Genomic DNA, 26,483 nt, shown 5'->3' on the forward strand with positions numbered 1-26,483 from the left:
AATGACATCCACTCGGAGTCTGTATAGGGGAGGGTAGAGTATCTGAATTGATGACATCCATTCGGAGTCTGTATAGGGGAGGGTAGAGTATCTGAATTAATGACATCCATTCGGAGTCTGTATAGGGGAGGGTAGAGTATTTGAATTAATGACATCCACTCGGAGTCTGTATAGGGGAGGCTAGAGTATTTGAATTAATGACATCCACTCGGAGTCTGTATAGGGGAGGGTAGAGTATTTCAATTAATGACATCCACTCGGAGTCTGTATAGGGGAGGGCAGAGTATCTGAATTAATGACATCCACTCGGAGTCTGTATAGGGGAGGGTAGAGTATTTGAATTAATGACATCCACCCGGAGTCTGTGTGGGGAGGGTAGAGTATTTGAATTAATGACATCCACTCGGAGTCTGTATAGGGGAGGGTAGAGTATTTGAATTAATGACATCCACTCGGAGTCTGTATAGGGGAGGGTAGAGAACATGAATCAGTTGCATACACCGGTAGAGTACATGGACTAATGGCATCCCCCCGGATCTGTATAAAAGAGGGTTGTGTACAGGGACAGGTGACGTTCTCTCGTGGTCTGTGTCGAGAACGTAGGGTACATTGACTGATGAGTTTCTGGGATCTCTTCTTATATGGCCATTTATTTTTATCTTAAGAAAACTAGAAACATTAAAAATCATACGATCAAACATAACAGTTTCACTCGTCAGTTTGGAAAGAACTGAAACACGCTAAGACGAAGACGTGGTTTATATCTGATCTTGGACAGCACACAAATACTTATATTGCTAGTTTACGGTAAGTGCTCTCGCACTTTGCCCCTTGCTGAATCTCCAGGTTTCAATAAACATGTCATTTGACACAGATCAAATACTTTAGGACACTTTAGCGTGCTGTACTTATTGAATATGGTATGAGGTGGGCATTGGGCTTGCGTAAACATACCGTGACCTACATTGTGGTCTGTGCTAAAGAGCTGCCCTGAACCAGAGACCATTTAATAGATTATATGGTCTCTGCCTGAACGTAGACGGGAGATATGGCGTCTTCTGGGTCTCCTTAAAGTATACTATACTCCGTGTCCAGGTGTCTCCGTATCAGCCTCTAGCAAACATTGAAGAAAGTGTTTGACAGCGGCTGATTCTGTGACGTAAATGTACCGCCTGGAATCACGTGTCACGACGGTACATTTCTTATTACCCATGATGCATTGGTTTTAGGTGAGTTAAAATTGGTATGATCAATACTGCTATAGGTGTAAATGCACAACATTAAACAGCAATTTGGTAAGTTTCAAACTTTACAGAAATAAGCGCCATGGGATGGAATTAGACCGTATCATCTATATGACCAGTTAGAATGAAAACAAAGTCAAAACCTGATCACATGCACTGTCAAAACAAACACACTGATACGAGATACATCCGAAACACAACAATGTGAGGATTTTATCGAGGTTGCACGCGCTGAAGTGATGACCTTCCAATAAAAACAGGCTGTATATGCGTTTCGTCACATTTTATTGTTTGTTCTGGATTTTGAAAAAATACATGAAGGTTGGTGAAGTCAGTTATACTTTATTCTCATTTAAACAGGTTACCCTACAGAGAATGAGCTTTGCCCTTGATGACAATGTATTGGTAGCCCCTTGATGACAATGTATTGGTAGCCCCTTGATGACAATGTATTGGTAGCCCCTTGATGACAATGTATTGGTAGCCCCTTGATGACAATGCACTGGTAGCCCCTTGATGACAATGTATTGGTAGCCCCTAGATGACATTGTATTGGTAGCCCCTTGATGACAATGTATCAGTAGCCCCTTGATGACTCTTCCACCAAGTTCAGTGACCAGTAGTACCACATGCTAATAGTAGTAAGATGAATGATCACCACTGCACATCGACTCTCAGCTGTTATCGGCTCCCGTGGGTCGCTGCTAACATTACCGAACGGTTCGCATGATCCAGGTATAAACTAGGTACAGGCAGCCGCCACACAATCTGGCCCTCGTGTGACTGCCTTAATGATTGCATTTCTTTACCTATTTATGGCAATTCCTCTATCCTCCAGGTCAAGGTTGTCGTGTTGTTTTATATTCCGAGCTCGGGTAGATAAGGTTTATTGTGCCACTATAGGTCTGAAATGTGATAATAGGGAGAACGGTTATATAGTCATTGGAAAATGAGAGTCCATTTTGTATTCACAGTATGCTCGATATTGACCTGATTGTTTTGTTCATAAGAAACAGATAAATTGATACCTTTAATAGTGAAGCATATTTGATAATGAAATAGACACTCTTTTTCTAAACACCGATGTTCTGATATATAGGACCTCGAAACCGTTCAGCTTTTGTCTGCCATTTGGAGGTGAAAGCATTCAGAGTCAAAACACATACCACAAACTACAAATGCTTCAACATGGAGTGGACTTGTCGACTGAAACGAATACCCCTTTCATCTTGCTCGTGTATACACACACGAAACATGGCAATTCTCACGCCACTCATGTGTGTAAAGACAAGCAGATTTCTACTGAATACTTGGTCCATTTCATCCAGACGTCCTTAGAGAGAAGGTGGCCGTGTATATATATCCAGTTGGGCCAGATTTGCTCATACGTACTCTTGTTTTGGGCCTGGCTGTAAATATCACCAGCCCACATCGCGTGTGTTATGCAGCCCTGGGAATGTTAACAAAACCGCATGTGTAACAGGTAAACTTTCTCTATCAATGGTGTTTTCTCCGCGTCAGAGATAACAGACAACAGCGGAATGTGCTGCACCGACAAATCAGAAACCAACCATAATACTCGGAATTTCTGCTGTGACGTAGCTTTGAACAACTGCCAGACTATCGGGGCGTGTTTGGTTCTGCAGTAATGTTTTATCTGACGGTGGTATGTAGTGATTAAGAGAATCGAATTCATTATTCCACCATCTTGGTGACGGCACGTTATTGTTGTTGCCAGCATTACTTCCCCGTTACCGAATATTTCATTACTTGAATTGTCGCGATGCATCTGATGAATTGGAAACCAATAATTATTGTCTAAATATGTATATGTGTGGATGTATTGCCATCACCGGATTCAACAGACAACGAACATCAACCTCAATCACAAGACACAACAGACAACGAACATCAACATCATTCACCAGACACAACAGACAACGAACATCAACATCAATCACCAGACACAACAGACAACGAACTTCAACATCATTCAACAGACACAACAGACAACGAACATCAACATCATTCACCGGACTGGACGGACAACGAACATCAACATCATTCATCAAACACAACAGACAACGAACTTCAACATCATTCAACAGACACAACAGACAACGAACATCAACATCATTCACCGAAATCAACAGACACATCATTCACTGGACACAACAAACACATCATTAACCAAACACAACATCAACATCTTTCACCGGACACAACAGACACAATATCATAATCTTTCACTGGACACAACATCAACATCTTTCACTGGACACAGCAGACACAATATCATAATCTTTCACTTATCCTTGAGGACGAACATCAACATCATTCACCGGACTCAACGGACAACGAACATCAACATCATCCACCGGACACAACAGACAACGAACATCAACATCATTCACCAGACACAACAGACAACGAACATCAACATCATTCACCGGACTCAACGGACAACGAACATCAACATCAATCACCAGACACAACAGACAACGAACATCAACATCATTCACCGGACTGAACGGACAACAAACATCAACATCATCCACCGGACACAACAGACAACGAACATCAACATCATTCACCAGACACAACAGACAACGAACATTAACATCATTCACCGGACACAACAGACAACGAACATCAACATCATTCAACAGACACAACAGACAACGAACATCAACATCATCCACCGGACACAACAGACAACGAACATCAACATCATTCACCAGACACAACAGACAACGAACATCAACATCATTCACCAGACACAACATCAACATCATTCACCGAAATCAACAAACACATCATTAACCAAACACAACATCACCATCTTTCACCGGAAACAATAGACACAATATCATAATCTTTCACTGGACACAACATCAACATCAGTCACCGGACACAATATCAACATCTTTCAGTGGACACAACAGACACAATATCAACATCTTTCACCGGACACAACATCAACATCTTTCACCATGACACAACATCAACATCAGTCACCGGACACAACATCAACATCTTTCACCATGACACAACATCAATATCTTTCACTGGACACAACATCAACATCTTTCATCGGACACAACATCAACATCTTTCACTGGACACAACAAACACACTACCAACATCTTTCACCAGACACAACATCAACATCTTTCACTGGACCCACCATCAACACCTTTCACCAGACACAACATCATCATCTTTCACAAGACACAACATCAACATCTTTCACCGGACACACAATCATCATCTTTCATCCGGACACACCATCAACATCTTTCACCAGACACAACATCAACATCTTTCACCAGACACACCATCAACATCTTTCACCGGACACACCATCAACATCTTTTACCAGACACAACATCATCATCTTTCATCGGACACAACATCAACATCTTTTACCGGACACAACATCATCATCTTTCATCGGACACAACATCATCATCTTTCATCGGACACACCATCAACATCTTTTACCGGACACACCACCAACATCTTTAACCGGACACAACATCATCATCTTTCATCGGACACAACAGACACAACATCAACATCTTTCACAGAGATACCACAGGCACAACATTTTAGTTTGCAGTTATGCCTACAATTATCACCGGAAACAAGGTCAACATAAACTTAGCATAATGGAGGACGTTTCACGAACATCGTCTCTGGACGGGGCTGCGTTGTTTTTTTTTAAGTTCGCTGGTGTACAAACAAAACTAGCTGTTACTAGGCAAGCAAGCAACAAGTCCGCCCGACCGGCCTCCCTTCTGGTGGTGTCGCGCGCACTACATACCCTCACCAAAGCCAACAACTTGAACTATTTCGCGCCCAATTTGATATATTAATATACTTCGTCACAAGACAATTGAACTGTGACGTCATCCCAGGTCCACATTAGTCTCATTTACAGTTGGTTAGCCTCTATCAGTTTAGTGTACACACTCGACTAAAACGTTTCCTTGCCGCTCTATTTGACTCGAGAAATAAGTACTTGGTGTGCCCTGTGATCTCACTGCGGGAAGATAGACTTGTATTGATTTGCGTTTAATTACGACTGCTTGAGTCGCTAATGTTGTTAGCAGGGGCCTGCTTCGCTTCAAGTGTACAATCTATAATTTGAAATGTTTTTCACATGCTTGGAGATAGTTTATGTCAGTACTTAATGCAGCCGCGTATGCATGCGTGTTTTCTTGATACGCTTGACCTATCACTGATTATATCTGATTAGAGACGAGATCGTTTCCACGGCCGGGTAGCTGCGTTCTGTCGAAAACTATACTGGCTAAAGATAGAGGTCCCTGTGACAAATCTTGGCTGCCATGCCCAGTGTAGGTTGTACCGAAGGCAGGTCTAGTCACATAATGACCAGTTCACGTAACCTGGTAAACACCCCTGTACATGACAACTCGTCCTTCACAGACGGGCACACCATGGAGGCATCGTCCTCCTGTAAACACCCCTGTACATGACAACTTGCCCCTCACAGACGGGCACACCATGGAGGTATCGTCCTCCTGTAAACACCCTTGTACATGACAACTCTCCCTTCATAGACGGGCACACCATGGAGGTATCGTCCTCCTGTAAACACCCCTGTACATGACAACTCGCCCTTCACAGACGGGCACACCATGGAGGCATCGTCCTCCTGTAAACACCCCTGTACATGACAACTTGCCCCTCACAGACGGGCACACCATGGAGGTATCGTCCTCCTGTAAACACCCTTGTACATGACAACTCTCCCTTCATAGACGGGCACACCATGGAGGTATCGTCCTCCTGTAAACACCCTTGTACATGACAACTCTCCCTTCACAGACGGGCACACCATGGAGGTATCGTCCTCCTGTAAACACCCTTGTACATGACAACTCGTCCTTCACAGACGGGCACACCATGGAGGTATCGTCCTCCTGTAAACACCCTTGTACATGACAACTCGTCCTTCACAGACGGGCACACCACGGAGGTATCGTCCTCCTGTAAACACCCCTGTACATGACAACTCTCCCTTCACAGACGGGCACACCATGGAGGTATCGTCCTCCTGTAAACACCCCTGTACATGACAACTTGCCCCTCACAGACGGGCACACCATGGAGGCATCGTCCTCCTGTAAACACCCTTGTACATGACAACTCGCCCTTCACAGACGGGCACACCATGGAGGTATCGTCCTCCTGTAAACACCCCTGTACATGACAACTCGCCCTTCACAGACGGGCACACCATGGAGGCATCGTCCTCCTGTAAACACCCTTGTACATGACAACTCGCCCTTCACAGACGGGCACACCATGGAGGTATCGTCCTCCTGTAAACACCCCTGTACATGACAACTCGCCCTTCACAGACGGGCACACCACGGAGGTATCGTCCTCCTGTAAACACCCTTGTACATGACAACTCGTCCTTCACAGACGGGCACACCATGGAGGTATCGTCCTCCTGTAAACACCCTTGTACATGACAACTCGCCCTTCACAGACGGGCACACCACGGAGGCATCGTCCTCCTGTAAACACCCTTGTACATGACAACTCGCCCTTCACAGACGGGCACACCATGGAGGCATCGTCCTCCTGTAAACACCCTTGTACATGACAACTCGCCCTTCACAGACGGGCACACCATGGAGGTATCGTCCTCCTGTAAACACCCTTGTACATGACAACTCGCCCTTCACAGACGGGCACACCATGGAGGTATCGTCCTCCTGTAAACACCCTTGTACATGACAACTCGCCCTTCACAGACGGGCACACCACGGAGGTATCGTCCTCCTGTAAACACCCTTGTACATGACAACTCGTCCTTCACAGACGGGCACACCATGGAGGTATCGTCCTCCTGTAAACACCCCTGTACATGACAACTCGTCCTTCATAGACGGGCACACCACGGAGGTATCGTCCTCCTGCATATATCCCTGTACATGACAACTTGCCCTTCATAGACGGGCACACCACGGAGGTATCGTCCTCCTGTAAACACCCCTGTACATGACAACTCTCCCTTCATAGACGGGCACACCACGGAGGTATCGTCCTCCTGCATATATCCCTGTACATGACAACTCGCCCTTCATAGACGTCGGCAACTTCAAGGAGTAACGTTCGCGTTATCTGTATTCAAGTGGGATCGGAAGGATACTGGAATAGCTTCTTGGCGACAGCATGCATACAATACCCTTATATCTCCAGTTACATATATCACTTCAATTGGAAACACTGGAACCTTCAAAGGCCGAAAACAACATCATTCTGTTCGTAATGTTCTTAATGGTGTGTTTTCCAGATATCAGTGTCCTACTCTACCTCTGTATAAGGGTGGTCCTGTTGCTGGTGTGTTCGACGACCCGAAAACGACCTGGGTTCTATTTAGGGAATATCGGTACACGTTCCGAGTTCCTAAGGCTAGCACAATTTCAAGAACAATGACGGATAATATTTTATTATTTTGATTCGCTCTTAACTGAGTGTAAGTAATGGCTGGATTATATCACATGGCAAAGCTGAACTCATCCGGGTAAGTTACAATTAACGATGTGTCCGTCACGTTGTGGCGTCACTTCGAGGTGTCAGTTGTACGTGCTTCTGACCTGCCATCGCCTAGCTGCAGGCGGAAGTCCGGTTGTTGGTGAGTCATGTACATAGACGCATGCGAGTCTTGTGACCTCGTTGATGGTTGACGTGACTGTGTCACTGTACGTCATAATGTGTCCCGTTTGAGTGTGAAAAACTGCATATATATAGATATATATTGGTTTAAAAATTGCTTCTGCGTCAATTGTAACAATTGACAAGAACATAACGTCTCGGTGGATACAGCAACACTTGCCATTTGTATTGGGACGTTGTCCGCACACTGCATACGGAAATGTGTATACAGCATTGTCAATTTTCACACACGGTCGCGTGTGCAATATGCCGAGGGTGTGCTGTTTACCTTGATACTCTGCACCAGTACAATCCCGACTTTACCGCCTTTAATATTGCCATGCTTGTTTAGATCATTCAAGCCATCAGGGGTCTATTTCTCTGGTCCCTGTGCCGTCAACGTCCCCCAAAACGCCAGTAAGATAGGTCGCTTTGATTTCTCTAAATTTGCTAACATATTTCTGATCCGATTTTACACAAGGCAGCCATGCCAACATTGGCCATTAATCAGCCAATCTGGTGATATCATTTACAACATCGGATACGCGGTAAATATGTGGTATGCTGTGTCATATCAGTATGAAATATTCATTTTGTTTTTGGTTTAGTAACGGGTAAGTCGCTGAGAACAACGAGACGGGTATGATCCTAAGAACGACGAGATGGGTATGTCGCTAAAAAGGTGTGACGGGTATGATCCTAAGAACAACGACACCAATATGATCACCATTACGACGTGACGGGTATGATCCTAAAAACAACGCGACGGGTACGATCCTCAGAACGACGAGACGGGTATGATCCTAAGAACGACGAGACGGGTATGTCACTAAGAACGACGTGACGGGTATGATCCTAAGAACGACGAGACGGGTATGATCATAGGAACAACGAGACCAGTATGATAATCATAACCACGTGACGGGTATGATCGTCAGAACGACGTAACGGGCATGATCCTCAGAACGACGAGACGGGTATGTCGCTGAGAATGACGTGACGGTTATGATCCTCAGAACGACGAGACGGGTATGTCGCTGAGAACGACGAGACGGGTATGTCGCTGAGAATGACGTGACGGGTATGTCGCTGAGAATGACGTGACGGTTATGATCCTCAGAACGACGAGACGGGTATGTCGCTGAGAACGACGAGACGGGTATGTCGCTGAGAATGACGTGACGGGTATGTCGCTGAGAATGACGTGACGGTTATGATCCTCAGAACGACGAGACGGGCATGTCGCTGAGAATGACGTGACGGGTATGTCGCTGAGAACGACGAGACGGGCATGTCGCTGAGAACGACGTAACGGGTATGTCGCTGAGAACGACGAGACGGGTATGTCGCTGAGAACGATGTGACGGGTATGTCGCTGAAGACAACGTGACGGGTATGATCCTAAAAACGACGAGACGGGCATGTCGCTGAGAACGACGTGACGGGTATGTTGCTGAGAATGACGTGCCGGGTATGATCCTAAGAACGACGAGACGGGCATGTCGCTGACAACGACGTGACGAGTTTGTCGCTGAAAACGACGTGACGGGTATGTCGCTGAGAATGACGTGACGGGTATGTCGCTGAGAATGACGAGACGGGCATGTCGCTGAGAATGAGAATGACGAGACGGGCATGTCGCTGAGAACGACGAGACGGGTATGTCGCTGAGAACGACGAGACGGGCATGTCGCTGAGAACGACGAGACGGGCATGTCGCTGAGAACGACGAGACGGGTATGTCGCTGAGAACGACGAGACGGGCATGTCGCTGAGAACGACGAGACGGGTATGTCGCTTAGAACGACGAGACGGGTATGTCGCTGAGAACGACGTGACGGGCATGTCGCTGAAAACGACGTGACGGGTATGTTGCTGAGAATGACGTGCCGGGTATGATCCTAAGAACGACGAGACGGGTATGTCGCTGACAACGACGTGACGGGTTTGTCGCTGAAAACGACGTGACGGGTATGTCGCTGAGAATGACGTGACGGGTATGTCGCTGAGAATGACGAGACGGGCATGTCGCTGAGAACGACGAGACGGGTATGTCGCTGAGAACGACGAGACGGGAATGTCGCTGAGAACGACGAGACGGGCATGTCGCTGAGAACGACGAGACGGGTATGTCGTTGAGAACGACGAGACGGGCATGTCGCTGAGAACGACGAGACGGGCATGTCGCTTAGAACGACGAGACGGGTATGTCGCTGAGAAGGACGAGACGGGTATGTCGCTGAGAACGACGTAATGGGTATGATCCTAAGAACGACGAGACGGGTTATCGCTGGGAACGACTTGCTGGATATGGAAAGGTCAAAAAATATATCTGGCAGTAGCGTGACGTACCACGTGATATGACTAATTTTCTGAGACGTATGTCTGTGATAAACCACTGTACTTGTTACCATGACAATGAAGTGTATCGCATATAGGATTCTATTATCAGGCTGAGGGTTGCATTCTGGAAATGAATATCATTACAACAGGATTAAATAATTATGTCAATTACATATTTGTTTGTTTTGATTTTTTTCTGTCAATTTACTAAAATTGACATTACATGATAGTACGGCAACCACATAGGATAATGTAGTTCCTACGATTTCAAGCATATCGGGTTTAATAAAAATCGTATGTGCCCATGGGTCATCTCGTGTCGCCAGAAAAAAATCCTTAACAATAATTGGCTGGAAATGCCTCGTTTTCAGAATGCACTACTTTTTTCTCATTCATAAAAATGTACTACGCACTGAAAACCTTGGTACTGCAGTATCGAGGTTACCTGTCAAGGAAAGAGATAAGAACAGTTCAGTCACTAAATCGCAGTAGTTCTTTACCACTGGGAAATGCTTACACATGTAAACATCAAAGAAACTCTTAAATAACTTTGGACTACAAATTTAATGTGCAAATTGCAGACCACATTGGTAAACAATATGGCTGTTGAATCACATTTTCCAACAGCGGTCAGAGTGGATGATCTTGTCAGAATAGATGGGAGCTTAGTTGGCTGAGTTAAAAGCGTCATTCAGCTTTTCAGGACATTCAAAGTATACAATACAATGTACAGACAAGTATGCAAAAACATCCCGAAACAGGCAATCGACTTTCTGCTGACAACGATTCATATCTACTACCACCAACAGATATTGACGATATTTTAGGAGATAACTTTTACGATGAAACATGACGCAAGTAGATGAGAGGTTTTCCACGTGAATGTAGATTAAGGTTTACTGGTGTACTGAACCTGTCTTAAGCTGACTGTTCCGATTATCTTCCTCGTCTTCACATCGGTCCAATTACTTTGAAAGTAGTATATTTCTCCAGTAAATGCACACACGTTTGATGCGTGTGACGGAACTAAGTGTCTGCCAACGTTCGCGAAACAAAGTGGACTTTTTTTTTCATATTTACAGTTGTCAAACGAATTGTCTGAATAGACTTTAATTTGAGAGTTTTTTTATTTTATTATGTTTGTTTTATTCTTTGACAAAACACCAAACAACTTTGTATTATATTTTTAGCGCATAAAATGAATGTCAGTGAGTGGTCATTTGGTTTCTTGACTTACATGACGTCATGAAACTCCTCGTGTTCCTTTCAGATAGTTTATAATTGAACTAGTTGACGTATATATGCGACGGTAATAAATATACTGTCTTATTTGCTCTCGCTCGGAAAATATTACAATTTCTACACTCATGCCGTAAACAGAGTATGATATGAAACGAGCACTCATTTGATATTTTCTACGTTTTCTGCGAACAAACATAACTTTTTTTCCAGCTTATTAAATGCGTTAAATCGTGTGTAGCAAAGCGTGTTTTCTTGTGACAGATTGCTAGTTATGAAGATCATGTAGCAGTTCATCTTTTACGGCAAACAACACTAGGAACCGAGAAACCTTACATCTGTACTTACATCTGTACTTACATCTGTACTTACATCTGTACTTACATCTTGCATGGACCTTGTACATACGTTGTCTACCTCAGTTCAATTCTGTCATTTTGGGTAATCCACAGATTCGCCCCTTATCAGTTAAAGGGGGGTAACTGTGAACGTTATTGTTTGAAGCTGGTGCATGTGGAACTGCTAATAGTTTACCCACGGTCGAATAGATAAATATATGTAATGATTAAAGGATATTGTTAAAACGTTCCTTTTTTGTGTTATATTTTAAGAAGATTAAAATGGGTATCGTTATTTCGATGTTTGTGAAAATCAGAATCAATGTATTCTAAACTTCATGATTCTTTTCACTGGAGCTAAATATCTGATCAAAGGGAAGTAACTGTGTACTGTGTACTTTCTGTTATATCGCGAGCAACCCAGGAGAACCATAACAACGTTGAAGTTCGAATCATTAAATGAAAAGTATTTGCCTGAAGGGAAAGTTTTCATATCACAGCTTTCAGCATCATAGGTCATATATTTTCATTACAGGCTATTAGCCAACAGTATGCTTGTAATAAGAAAGGGAGGTTTTATTGTAGAATTGTCTAAAGCTTTTGATAATGTTGATCACAATATACTGTCAAAGGGTTTGGCTGATTTTATGACTCCTGCTGGGTTAGGAGGGAGTGAGTGAGTTTGATTTTACGCCGCTTTTAGCGATATTCGAACAATATCACGGCGGGGGACACCAGAAATGGGCTTCACACATTGTACCCATGTCGGGAATCGAACCCTGATCTTCGGCTGATGAGCCAACGCTTTAACCACTAGGCTACCCGACCGCCCCTGCTGGGTTATGTAAATACTTTAAGTGTAATATAGGTGCATCCTTAGCCCCACATATCTTTAATATTCATTACTAAACTTGTAAATTGTATGGAAAATTATAGAGAACAAACCGTCTATATAACTAAAGATTGCCCAGCAATATATGCACGCATGTTTGTCGATGTTATCTATTGCTGATACATAGAGGTTATCACGCGAGTGTGTTTGGGGATGGTAAATATCCTGCATTAAGAATAAACATTGTATTTAGCGAGCCTTGGCGAGCTAAATAAATAGTGTTTATTCCTAATACTAGGATATTAACCATTCCCAAACACACAAGCGTGATAACCTCTTTATCATATAATGTCATACTTTAAATCTGTGCTTTAAAATCGCTTAAAATCACAAACATTACAGAAATATTGCGAGTTTTCCTGGAATTAATATTTATTACGTCACAGGGTAAGTGATGTGACAGTGACAGTAGCCAATATAGTTCCAACTGAAATCTGTTTCTTATACAGTGGCGAAGCAACATATACGAAAAACAACAGTTGTTTTTAATTGTCTTTCGCGGCAATCCATCAGTCTGTCCAGTAGAGTAACTGCCCTTTGTCAAAGGGAAGCTACTCTAACCCTTGTCTATGAAACGTCACGGCCGCGGTCAGACGTTGTTGACAGTTGGTCTGTCCTGTCATAACGTTAAGAAGTGTAGTCAGATGTACACACAGCGACAAAACGAAAGAAAGGTAACGATTCAAACATATTTCGGCCAAATCCAACTATTTTTATTTGTGGAGGAGGTTTCAAGCCGCAGAGGTCTACAAGCCCAGATATGGCTACTGATCCCGCTTGGCTAGGCCTCTTGCCCTCGCAAAATTGTTTCGAAATTTATATCTCCAAAGTTGCCAAAACTTATAAAATGCCTTAGCTACGTCACGGTTAGACACTGATTTTCAGTATATTAGACTGTTCTTTTGATAATGATAGCAATTATCCCTGTAGTTTATCCAGATTCACCATGGTTAATTCTGACTCGATCGCCGAATGACGAGGGCGACGCCATGTTTGTTTATAAACAGTGAAAGTAGTCCTACTTGATCTTTGATATTTGCATCTCTATCCGCATATGTACGGAACCGTAATGGGGACATAGGAAGAGAAAACAAATATCAATAGTAAGGTGTGGCCACGAGATAATAAGTCGAGACCACGAGATAATAAGTCGTGGCCACGAGAAAATAAGTTGAGGCCACGAGATAATAAGGCGTGGCCACGAGATATTATGTCGAGGCCACGAGATAAATAAGGCGTGGCCACGAGATAACAAGTCGTGCCACGATATGATAAGTCGAGGCCACGAGAAAAATATGGCGTGGCCACGACATAATTTAGCCAATGAAATTCAGGTTACGTATTTTCGAATCTTAGTATGGAGGACCTCGAGCGTTTTCTCACAGACACGGGAGTTCCTGGCGAAAACGTTCAGCTACTTGTTGCTGACAAGGTAGAAAGACGATAAGGTTTTCGTGTAAAACGTATTCTGCTGTTCTCTTTGGGTTTTTTTTTAAAAAAACCCAAATAAACAAGTATAGAAATATAATAAAACAAACAAACTATTAAACAAAATGGGATATGCCATAGCTTAAATGTAATAATGTGCACAACATGCATTGGCAACATTTATGAGTAAAGAGCGAAGTAATAAGATATATCGTCAATATTGAAATAATCATTTGTGCTGACAATTAGCATCGATTTTCGTAGCTTATTTTCGATTTTGAACAGGCTTAAAGTTCTGGGATACAGTCCTTACCATTAGATTGTTAAATGATTTAAAATTAAATTATAAGATAAATAACAGGTAACATTAAGATGAGTTGAGAATTATTACTATTATTCATGTGATTTAAAATATAAGCATTGATGTGATTAAACCACTGACGAGATACAAATATTTATGTTAAGATCGACCCCAGCCTTATCCTTGAGATAAAGGATGAAGAGCTTTCTAGATTATTCCTACATACGGGGACAGGCTTGCGACGGTAGTCTGGTGCAAGTCAAAGCAATCGGAAAACCCAGAAAAACAGACAAATTTGATAAATCCATCAGAATTAGAAATTAAAGAAACCACTGAGAGCCAATACTCGGTTTCCTATCTCGACTTATGCATTGAGATTGACAATAATGGCAGCATTTCTACTAAGCTATATGACAAGAGGGATGATTTTAATTTTTCCATCGTCAACTTTCCTTACATGTGTAGCAAAATCTGTTCAGCTCGCGCCTATGGTGTCTGCATTTCACAATTGCTTCTGTACTTAAGAACATGTACCTTTTACTCAGACTTCAAAGAAAGACATGCGCTACTAACAAATAAGCTCTTCGAGCAAGGTTACACAGTCCAGGGCCTTGTCAGGTCTTTCCAAACATTATATGGTAGACATTTGGAAGCCTGCACTAAATATGACAAGTCACACTTCAATATGATGTGATGCCATCCCATTTTATGACATTCATGTTGGGTTTTCTAAACTCATGGCAAATTGGCATTTATTATTTTCTTGAAATTTTGTGAACGACTGGTGCTACCGGTAGGGCAGGAGAAGCTTACCATTTCGCGAACACCTTATCTCATCGCAAGTCCTTGATTCATTCACAATTTTTCCACACGATTTTGCCTTTCACTTCCAATGGAATCTGTTTCGGCAGATATCGAGTTTGATTGTTCTTTGGCGTTGACGTTATTAATTTATCCATTCACTGATGTAAGTTTTCTTGTTTTAGCTTTACAAAGCGTCTCTACATGACAGCGGGGAAGATGATAGCATATTCTGTCGTACACAATGGACCTCTTCCACGGTTTTTCAGTCCACTGCTGTTCAGTACACTTGTTGGCGACAGCCAAATTCAGCCAAAGATTGATGACATCCAAGATGTCGCACAGAGGGAAGGTCTACTGAATGTCGATTCAAACTCAATTCCCTAATTAGGTTTACATGATGCATTACAAGATGCTTAACTTAATTATCAACATTTGTGTGGTCCTTTAGTGTCATATATGTTCCATTTATTCAAAAGCAAATGTATCAACTAGAATTATACTTCAGAAATATGTACTGTTTCAACACTGCTATATTTGGAATAGCACTATATGCAATAGTAACGATTCTAGTACTTTGTGGTTGAGTGCCATTCGGGATTTGAACCCACACCATAAGAATCAGGCACCAATTTGCCAGCATTGAAACTTCTACCTCAACCATTCAGCCACAGGGCATCGAAGCGATTTGTTATCCCAAAAATAACATGTTTGCCTTTGTTCATCAATTAAATGGCATGAATTAACTGTTTGTATGAATTCCATAATTTCTTTTGTCTGAATTGTCAAAACTATGGAAATATGTAATGTTTTCCAGATACGAAATGCAGAGGATATGTCTTCGTTCCTGGATGCCGTAGGTGGTGCTGATCAACTTATCCAACTTGCTGGATGTTACTCTCTTACTCTCTCTCCTTGGAAAAGAAGGAAGAACTTTGTGATGCCTTGATCAATTTTATTGTGCTTGGCAGAATCAAAGAGTGCCTAGATCAGTATGTACTGCTACCAAGCTTTTCAACCAATGTTTGACCGTTCACTGTCTTGTTAAATCCTTCCAAAAGTTTTATGGTAGACAGAATGATATATCTACCAAATATGACAGGCCGCTTGCAATATATGTGCATGGTGGGTGCTACCGGTAGAGCAGGACACGTTCCCCCTTTTCGCGAACACCTGGTGTCATTCCGTTTTGTAATCAGTAATCCATGCATGTATTGTTCTCTTTACATCGCCACAAATGCCCCAATGAATCTGTTTCGGCAGATATGATAAATCACGGCCCTAAGGCGTTGACGTTTACTATTAAATATCATTAATAAGTGCAATCGGGTTGGTTAGTGTTGGTGTGGCTGAATGGTGTCATAGTGCACTAATGGTTAAAGTAATTTTAGTATCTGCCACAATTTGATACGCAAAGGTTAATAAAAAACAACAACATACATGTATTTGGAATGTTTTCACAGTTAATTCAGTTATAATTCATAACAACGATCTGACCGATGCACAATTATACACATGAATTTTGACATCTGAGAATTGATCGTTAATGGGATAAAGTATGAAACCGTCTTTAGGAGAACGTTCCAGTGAAACAAACACATGCAACAAAAAATATATCAAACTCAAATTTATTTCATAAAGTGGATAATTTGTGGGTATTGTTCGAGTTAAGGTACATAGTCTTATTTGTTTACTTACACAAACTACTTTAAGATAACTAAAGTTAATGTCTTCTGGGTTTTATGACATTCATGTCTATTGCATATTAGCACAAAATATTTTCAATTCTAGATTCCAAAAAGGACTGGCTACTTTGGGAGTGCTTGCAGAAATGCGTGTTCACATAAAAAAGTAAGGGGACCTCTTCTGTTTCGATGAAAAGTATGAATTGAACGCTTCCGTGCTTGAAATGGTGTTCAGTGTGAACCATCCTTCTCCGAACCTGGGAGCAACAGGCGCAGAATGGAAGAAGAGACAGTCAGTTATTGGATGGACTATCTTCTGGACGTAGCAGGTAATGAGATAAGAAAAACAGTCGGACGTTAATGTGCTTATAATAACTGTCATGGTGAACCATGTATATTTATAACAGCAAATTACACGGGGATATCCATATGTTAAGCTAGAACGTGTTTGAGAGTCCAGATAACCAGACACGATCAGGACTGAGAACATGGTCCCTCTTGTGTGTGTCTATATCACCTGTTAAGATCTAACTGCATTCGCAAATATGTGTCATGGTGTATTGTCAGGTGAGTGAATATGGTCGGTTACATTTTGTTTAGTGAGTTAATGTGGTTGGGTACATATTGTTTAGTGAGTTCATATGTTTGGGTACTTTTTTCAAACTATTTTTGTTTGACAAAACTGTATTTTCAGAGGGCACAGAATCAGTCACCTTGAGTGACATATTGGTTTTTGCGACTGGCGCGGGATCCATTCCTCCCCTTGGTCTCCATCCACAGCCGCAGCTGACATTCCACACTGCAATGGAACTCAACCCTGAGAACAGAGAGAACTTCCCTCCAGCTAACACATATGCAAATGTATTAGACATTCCAATGATCAGTAATTATAACCTGTTCACGAAAAACATGTATGCAGCAATCAGTGTGAATATCTTCACTTCCGAGTGAAAAGACGGGCATGACTGTGTTTGTCATGAATTGTCTTCCCCCTTTCAGTTTTGTTTTGCATTTGTTTCACTTTCACAGAACTGTTCTGCTATAATCGATTGAGCTTTTAGTCTAATTTTATTGAATCTGTTACTACCAAATAGGTTAATTGGTTTGACATCTGATTGTTTAAGAAGATTTTATTTACACGTGTTCAAAACATTTTTAGACGAATGTCTTATCGTAATATTTCTAATATACAAACCAGGTGTTGAATCTTAAATGGTTTTATGAGGTATATTATTAAAGTTAAGTTTAAAGGAATTGCATGCTTTGATATCAACATGACAATGGCATGTTCCCTGTAGGGTCAGAAGAGGGATCGTTTGAATCATTTTTACAGTTTTGTGCTTTTGGCACTAGAGAAACCTTAAATTACTATGACCCTTTTAAATGTGTCTCTTAATGTGAAAATTAAGCGGAATTTGTTTTTAAAAATGCGTTTTTGTTGAGACAAAGAAATATTAGCTCAAGGGTTGTGGCATATAGTAAACCTGTTATTTTGCAAACCTGTAAAGAACGTTTATTGTAATGAAACGAAGAAGGATGCAGATATATGTTCTTTCTTTAAAACCCCAAATACGTTAAAATGACCATTGTTAGCAAGTTTTTTGCAGTCAACATGTTTATGTTGTAATGGAAATTAAAAAAATATTGATGCTTTTGGTTTAGAATTACTAAGTTTGGGTACAGAAGGTTTAAAACTTACAAATATCGCATCTGTTAACATTTTGATATATTTGGATTGCATATTATGAACATCTTGTTATGTTTTGAACAGACAGAATAAATCCTGTTTAATTGATAAAAGAGCCATCAGTTAACAGCTTAACAGGCTATTTTTGTCATTCTTTTAATGTTAATTCGTGAACATTCATTTGTTTCATGTATCTACCTAGACTGATAGTTTTGGAGTACAACGTTCAAAGTACATAATTTGCATTACGAACTGATATAAAACCTATTATCATGGCAAATAGTCATCTGATAATCTTTACTTATATTACCATCAGGGCTTGTAATTCAACAATTTAAGCAATTCTTCCAAAGGTCTGCGACTATAGAATTATAACATTTTACGAATGACGTGTCAGCTTTATGTAATTCAGACATTATGTTAATCATGCACTTAACAAGTAAACTAAGCTTATGCAAGTAATTGTATCCACATACATTTATTGTAGGGTTGCGGCTTTTGTATCAGCAAACATATGTCAGAAGTGCAATCAGTTGGAAGTTTTAGTTCACACTGCTTGAGTGAATCAATGTCAAATTTGGGAAATGGTTTATGTCTGAAACATTAAACGAAAGTTTGTACTGGCATTTATACATGCTTTAGCTGCAAAACACTAATGTTAATCATAACCATCAATAAGAATACGTGCTTCGTGGAAGGAGGCAACGAGTTACATTTGGTAGGATCATAAAACATATGTAAATTACACTATACTACAGGAATTCGTAGATTTCTTGTCGGAGATGTATATACAGATCAGCTGCTTCTTGAGCATTCGTTGCCAGTCGTAGGTTGTCTCTCCCCATGATGTTAGTACATATTTCATACATGTCTTCATCACAGGGGATTGTTGAGCGAAGCACAGCTTCCTCAAGGCAGGTAGAGACGTCCTCGTCGGACACAACACAGAGCTGATCTTCAGTTTCCCATAGGGCTGGAGCACTGTACATTTGCTCTGGATGACCACTTGCAACATTGTTTCTTGAGGGTCTAATGCAATGGTTGTCCCAAACGGCAGCCACAGAATCCAGATCATCTTAAAGATGTTAATGTTAAGAACTGTTTCAAACCGATTTATCTGGTGTAGATTAGGAAATGAAAACAGCAAAAACGTGTTTTATATTGTATTGATCATTGCAGGTAACAGTAACATATTTTATAGTACAGAGAAACATAAAATATATGTCGAAGAAAGTTTACATGTATGAAGTCGTTACTTTATGTATGAACAGTTCTACTTGCATGACATAATACAATAAAGTGTACCTGAACAATAGCCATGAAGCAAAACTGGATAAGGTTTTTGTCCAAGAAATCTCCCCTGAAATCCCCATTTTCCCCGAGACCATTGAACGTTTCAATCCAAAACTGTGTACATTCCGTTCTTAGAAATGACCACCAGACTTCAATTCTTTGGTTTGATGTACTGGAACCATCAATGAAGCATCTTCCGGCTTGTGGATCTGTATTGTCACGTCGAAGATACTGTTGATACTCTCGGACCTGTACATTTCCTGTACCATGGTCAGCCCTTACAATGCGTGGGCAACCTCTGTGGGTCCCAACGGCCTCTAAAAAGTATCCACCAATTACCTTTGGATTGTTGTTGGTATTTTAGACCTTGATCCATATTACTTTTCTTGAAAATCCACAAACACAAGCGTGGATACAAAGTCCAAATGGTTTAAGTTTATCATATCCATCTACATACCAAACAAAATTTGGTCCTTTGGCATAATAGGAACGCCGACGTAGTCGCCGAACTCTCCTTGATGTAACTCCCTCTGGATCTAGATGATCCAAAATAAGTCGAACGTCTTCCATTCTAGCCTTAAAACCACTTTGTTGACATCTAGCGTACATGATACAGTAGCAACACAGTTGTCCTGAAGCTGATAGTTGATCCTGTATAAAACTCACAACATCCACGAGAGGGCTGAATCTACGACGACTCAGATTCATAGTCCTTAGAATTCTCTTAAGGTGCCGCACACTTAGTTTGAATCCATATATGTTATCAAGAATGTACACAATATCCTTGTTATTGATTCAGAGATGGAAATAATGTGATATTACTTCACTGCGAAGGTCTTGATTCATAATATGACCAAATTTTATAAGTAATGGAATGATGAAAAGTATATAAAATGGGCGACCAAAACTGCAATTCTATTGGTTAACTGATCTCGTGGCCACGACTTATTATCTCATGGCCACGACTTATTATATCGTGGCCACAACTTATTATCTCGTGGCCACAACTTATTATGTCGTGGCCACGCCTTTTTATCTCGTGGCCACGACTTATCATCTCGTGGCCTCGACTTATTATCTCGTGGCCACGCCTTACTATTGATATTTATTTTCTCATCCGATGTCCCCTCTACGGTTCCGTACATATGACCCCAACGGATATCGTTTTTATCCGTTGGCTTTATCCTTCCGAGAAACCTATCCATTATATGATAAACCTTTAAAAATCTACAAAAGAAGATTCCGCCTCAGAACATTTGTGCAATAAAACAGGTATGAAGGTCAATTTGAAGAACCCTATAAAGTTATGGTGTTCAGAAATGGCGGACCTCTTAGACATTATGTAAAGTGGAAACTTTTTTTTTTTTCATATTGAAACTGTGCTTTATAGATATTTGGGTACTGTGTTCACACCCAAACATATTTGGACTAAGGCACTAAATACTCTTGCTGCGCAGAGTAACAAGGCCATTATGGCATTATACAGTTATCAAAAGAAAGTTGGTGATATATCCTTTCAAGATTTGTTTAAGATATTTGATCTTGTGGTGGTGCCTATCGTTTGTTATGGTGCAGAAGTATGAGACACTTCATACTGTAAAATTATTGAAAATGTTCGAATAAAATGTAAAAGGGTAAAACAACAAACGATGCTATGATTTGGGGAGATTGTGGTAGCGTCCCGCTCCAACTTGTATATACGACAAGGGCCATCAAGTATGTGGTAGAGCCCCGCTCCAACTTGTATATACGACAAGGGCCATCAAGTATGTGGTAGAGCCCCGTTCCAACTTGTATATACGACAAGGGCCATCAAGTATGTGGTAGAGCCCCGTTCCAACTTGTATATACGACAAGGGCCATCAAGTATGTGGTAGAGCCCCGTTCCAACTTGTATATACGACAAGGGCCATCAAGTATGTGGTAGAGCCCCGCTCCAACTTGTATATACGACAACGTCCATCAAGTATGTGGTAGAGCCCCGTTCCAACTTGTATATACGACAAGGGCCATCAAGTATGTGGTAGAGCCCCGCCCCAACTTGTATATACGACAAGGGCAATCAAGTATGTGGTAGAGCCCCACCCCAACTTGTATATACGACAAGGGCCATCAGGTATGGTTTAAACATATTTACTTTCACAAAAGTGTGAAAATGGATTGGTTAACAAGCGAAACGCTTATGTTAATACCGCTCCATTACACATAGGACATATTACAATAAATACATCAATGAAGGTTAGATGTAACATGCCGAGCTAGATGTGTATTTATAATAAATCGATTTACAGTTTATATTACACAATTCATTTAACTGAAAATCTGCCAGTTTTTAATATGAAGTTTTGAATAGAATCTAATATTAGGATTAGCTCTTCCTTACTCAAATACGAATTTCCGCAAAGCACTGTTTGTAAAGAATAACCATGTTGGTAAAAATACATTTCATTTCAAAGAACATTGCAATTTGTACACACAAAAAAGAAGTGTAAAGCATCTTCCGTATCATATCCACAGGAACAAGTTTTTGTATCCAAGATATATCTGCCATACTGATCTGCGTTAAGATCGCTGCAGCCAAGCCTGAGTCGACTGTGAATACTTTGACATAATCTGCTTCCATAATTTAAATCCCAGAGTATACCATTATCTCCCTTTACGTGAAGCAAATTCTTAAATTGTGTAACGGCCTCTGTCCCCGTTAGGTTTTCTGGTTACATATTCCAAAGTTGTGATGTAGCTGGTATAAATGAATCTGCATAAGCTGCATGTAATTGTGTATATACACCACCATGAACACCGTTTATAAACACCTGCATGTAATTGTGTATATACACCACCATGAACACCGTTTATAAACAACTGCATGTAATTGTGTATATACACCACCATGAACACCGTTTATAAACACCTGCATGTAATTGTGTATATACACCACCATGAAAACCGTTTATAAACACCTGCATGTAATTGTGTATATACACCACCATGAACACCGTTTATAAACACCTGCATGTAATTGTGTATATACACCACCATGAACACCGTTTATAAACACCTGCATGTAATTGTGTATATACACCACCATGAACACCGTTTATAAACACCTGCATGTAATTGTGTATATACACCACCATGAACACTGTTTATAAACACCTGCATGTAATTGTATATATACACCACCATGAACACTTTATAAACACCTGCATGTAATTGTGTATATACACCACCATGAACATTTCATCACATTACTTGTCAATGATAAAACGCACATAAATGCAACAGATTGAACTCGGTAAGCAGAAACGAAGTGATACTAAAACTGTTAAATTCCATGAACACACTACAGGTAACTGCCCACACTGCAATCAACCAGAAACCCCAAAACACGCACTCATCCACTGCACACACATCGAACCGCATTACAAACCACCCTCAATCTAAACAAGGCTCTCACTCTAGAATCAATACTAAACCCACAAAATAAACTAGAAAACTTCAAGGTCTTAGGCGTATTCTTAATAAAAACGAAACTAATAAAACGCATCTAAAAACACAATAACCTACCAAATCAAAATCACATAAACAAACAAACATCCACCATACCCAGCTCCCTTAGTTCTCCTCCCCAACCCCATCGGCATCTATTCCAAATCTCAAAATTCCCAAATTCTATATATGCAACCCCTAAACCCCCCTCTTGGGTTGCACAGACCACTTTCGCCCCTTTCGGAAACACATTAAATGGCCTGTCCGGGCCATTAGTCTTCCTGTTTCCTGACAGTTCTATAAAATTCACCAATGTCCACTTCACAGGCAGAGTTCAACTCTGTTTACTTGTGTCTGTCCCACTGTTTTTTAAGCGTTTCCTTTCTGTCGACGGAAGTTGCATTTAGCTGCTTTATTCTGTTTATAAGAGCCATGTGCATCCCCTCCAGGTTTACCTTGAGATATCCATTGTCGTCTAGCATGACGCATCCTGTAGTGGTAGTAGTCTAGACTAGAGCCTCTCCAATAGGGTCGAAGGTATTGTCTGTAGTATCCTGTTGACGTGTGGAGAGAACTCACCTTAGCATCAAAATAATATTCCACCATATTGCTGTTAGCATGTGTCAAATCTGGTAGGGTGTCACCAAGTATTTTGTTAACTTCAGATGAGTACATTAGTGCCTTAGCTGTCTGTCATCTGTAAGTTGGGGAGTCCATAGCTTTTTTTCTGTTACGAAAAACGTCTTACTAAGGAATGATCCGATATCTCAAAATTGACAGAGGTCGTCAGCACAGATGATTTAAGAGCACTTGGTAAGAATATAAAATCAATCAGAGATGACTGTGTTACAGCCTTATTGCGCCATGTGTTGAAATTACCTTGAATGACACCACAGTTGTACGATGGTATCATGTTTCTTGCATCCAAGTATAACTGCAGTGTAGCGGAGCGAGGGGACGCTGGGTAATTTACAACATCTGTATTAATATCTCCACAAAGAACAACATAACTGCTTTCCGATAGCTTATCAACCACGTCGAACACTTCCTTGACACTCTCCTCATACACTGCTGTGTTGTGATTAGTGGAGGGGAGCAGAGCACACACTACATACATAATCAGCACACTGGGGACGGGAGAGTCTCACAGCTACAACACTATCATACTCACATTCACATATATCAGTGTACCCGTACATATTTTCTTAACTTAAATTGCCACACCACCTTCTCCTCTATACCCTCGCTGGTTGGCTTCAACCTTAGCCGCGATGTCAAACTTATCATAGGACAGTCAAACCAGCTCTGCGTTCTATTGTTCAACCAGTGTTCACACACTGCAAGGGCATCGCAGTCACTCGCTAGTTTCTCTAAGCACTGGCGACAATACAGAACACCTCTAACATTCCATGCACCTATACTATTATCACCGATTATCACTTGTACGGACGTTTCCATGTTCCAACGCTTAGCATGGTAATATGTGTTGGGCAAGTATTCAGTGTGATCATGTTAGAGGAGTTAGCGTGCACCGTTGCTGTTTCTGTGTGACTGTGGTATCCATTCCCGACATCTTATATTTGGCGTCCAGACATTTTCATTCTCAGTAATTTGTTCTGCTGTCCTGCTGTCAGTGTTCACTCTCAGTGTGTAAGTAGGGCTGTAGCCTTCCCAGTGTTCACTCTCAGTGTGTAAGTAGGCCTGTAGCCTTCCCAGTGTTCACTCTCAGTGTGTAAGTAGGCCTGTAGCCTTCCCAGTGTTCACTCTCAGTGTGTAAGTAGGGCTGTAGCCTTCCCAGTGTTCACTCTCAGTGTGTAAGTAGGCCTGTAGCCTTCCCAGTGTTCACTCTCAGTGTGTAAGTAGGCCTGTAGCCTTCCCAGTGTTCACTCTCAGTGTGTAAGTAGGGCTGTAGCCTTCCCAGTGTTCACTCTCAGTGTGTAAGTAGGCCTGTAGCCTTCCCAGTGTTCACTCTCAGTGTGTAAGTAGGGCTGTAGCCTTCCCAGTGTTCACTCTCAGTGTGTAAGTAGGCCTGTAGCCTTCCCAGTGTTCACTCTCAGTGTGTAAGTAGGCCTGTAGCCTTCCCAGTGTTCACTCTCAGTGTGTAAGTAGGCCTGTAGCCTTCCCAGTGTTCACTCTCAGTGTGTAAGTAGGCCTGTAGCCTTCCCAGTGTTCACTCTCAGTGTGTAAGTAGGGCTGTAGCCTTCCCAGTGTTCACTCTCAGTGTGTAAGTAGGGCTGTAGCCTTCCCAGTGTCTCAACACACGAACGTAACGCACATATTCACATATGGCATCTTGTACCGTTTTAAGTGGTTTATCCGCCCTTACATACGATAGCAAAAACCGTTTTGCCTAAAACTTTGGTGAAACACCTGTAAAAGCTCTGGACCATTCACTGTCGAAATATCGCAGATCTCCGAGCATGGTCTTCGTGTTGGTCATCATATCCAACATCCCTGGGTAAGAAGACTGTCGACTGACACCAAGAGTAGATACTAACTGAGTACAACGCACAGGAGAGGCACACCAACCACCCTCAATAACAACAATATGGAAGTCTGTTCAGAACTGAGTAGGGTTTTAACATCGCTGTTCCATCAATAGACACACCCAACTGGCTTCACACATTGGACTCGCATGGTGGCACGAACCTGCGTTAAATACTGGGGTTATCAATAAGAGATAAAAGTATGTAGGATCTGGTTCATTTAATGCCTACTTACAAACGGTGGTATATATGACATGGGTGTGGGTGATCCTATCTGTGTACGGGAAACGTGACGGTATTGAGGAATATGCTGCCCATCTGAAATTTGTCAACGTTGGATAACTGACTGTCGATCTTGTTTCAGCATCCTAGAGAGGTTATTATAACAGAAGATTACCAAGTGTGACGACGCAGCCGTATTAACAAATGAAGCTCTTTTTCATGCATGAAGTAAAAATACATTGGGCGTCACTGACTCCCATTAAAAATTATTTCTAGTGCGGAGCTTTTGTACGTATGACACATATTCGAGATAAGCCGATACCTAGACTTGAGGCTCAG

At 41.6% G+C, this 26,483-nt stretch overlaps 1 pseudogene; it reads left to right on the plus strand.

Annotated features, from left to right (window-relative positions):
• Nucleotides 1-15,789: 15,789 nt before the first annotated feature.
• LOC139452649 (G2/M phase-specific E3 ubiquitin-protein ligase-like) lies at nt 15,790-17,963 on the plus strand (annotated as a pseudogene).
• Nucleotides 17,964-26,483: the final 8,520 nt, after the last annotated feature.

The sequence above is a fragment of the Haliotis cracherodii genome, unplaced genomic scaffold, assembly GCF_022045235.1.
Source record: "Haliotis cracherodii isolate W230 unplaced genomic scaffold, xgHalCrac1.p SCAF_9, whole genome shotgun sequence".
Taxonomy (NCBI): Eukaryota; Metazoa; Mollusca; class Gastropoda; order Lepetellida; family Haliotidae; genus Haliotis; species Haliotis cracherodii.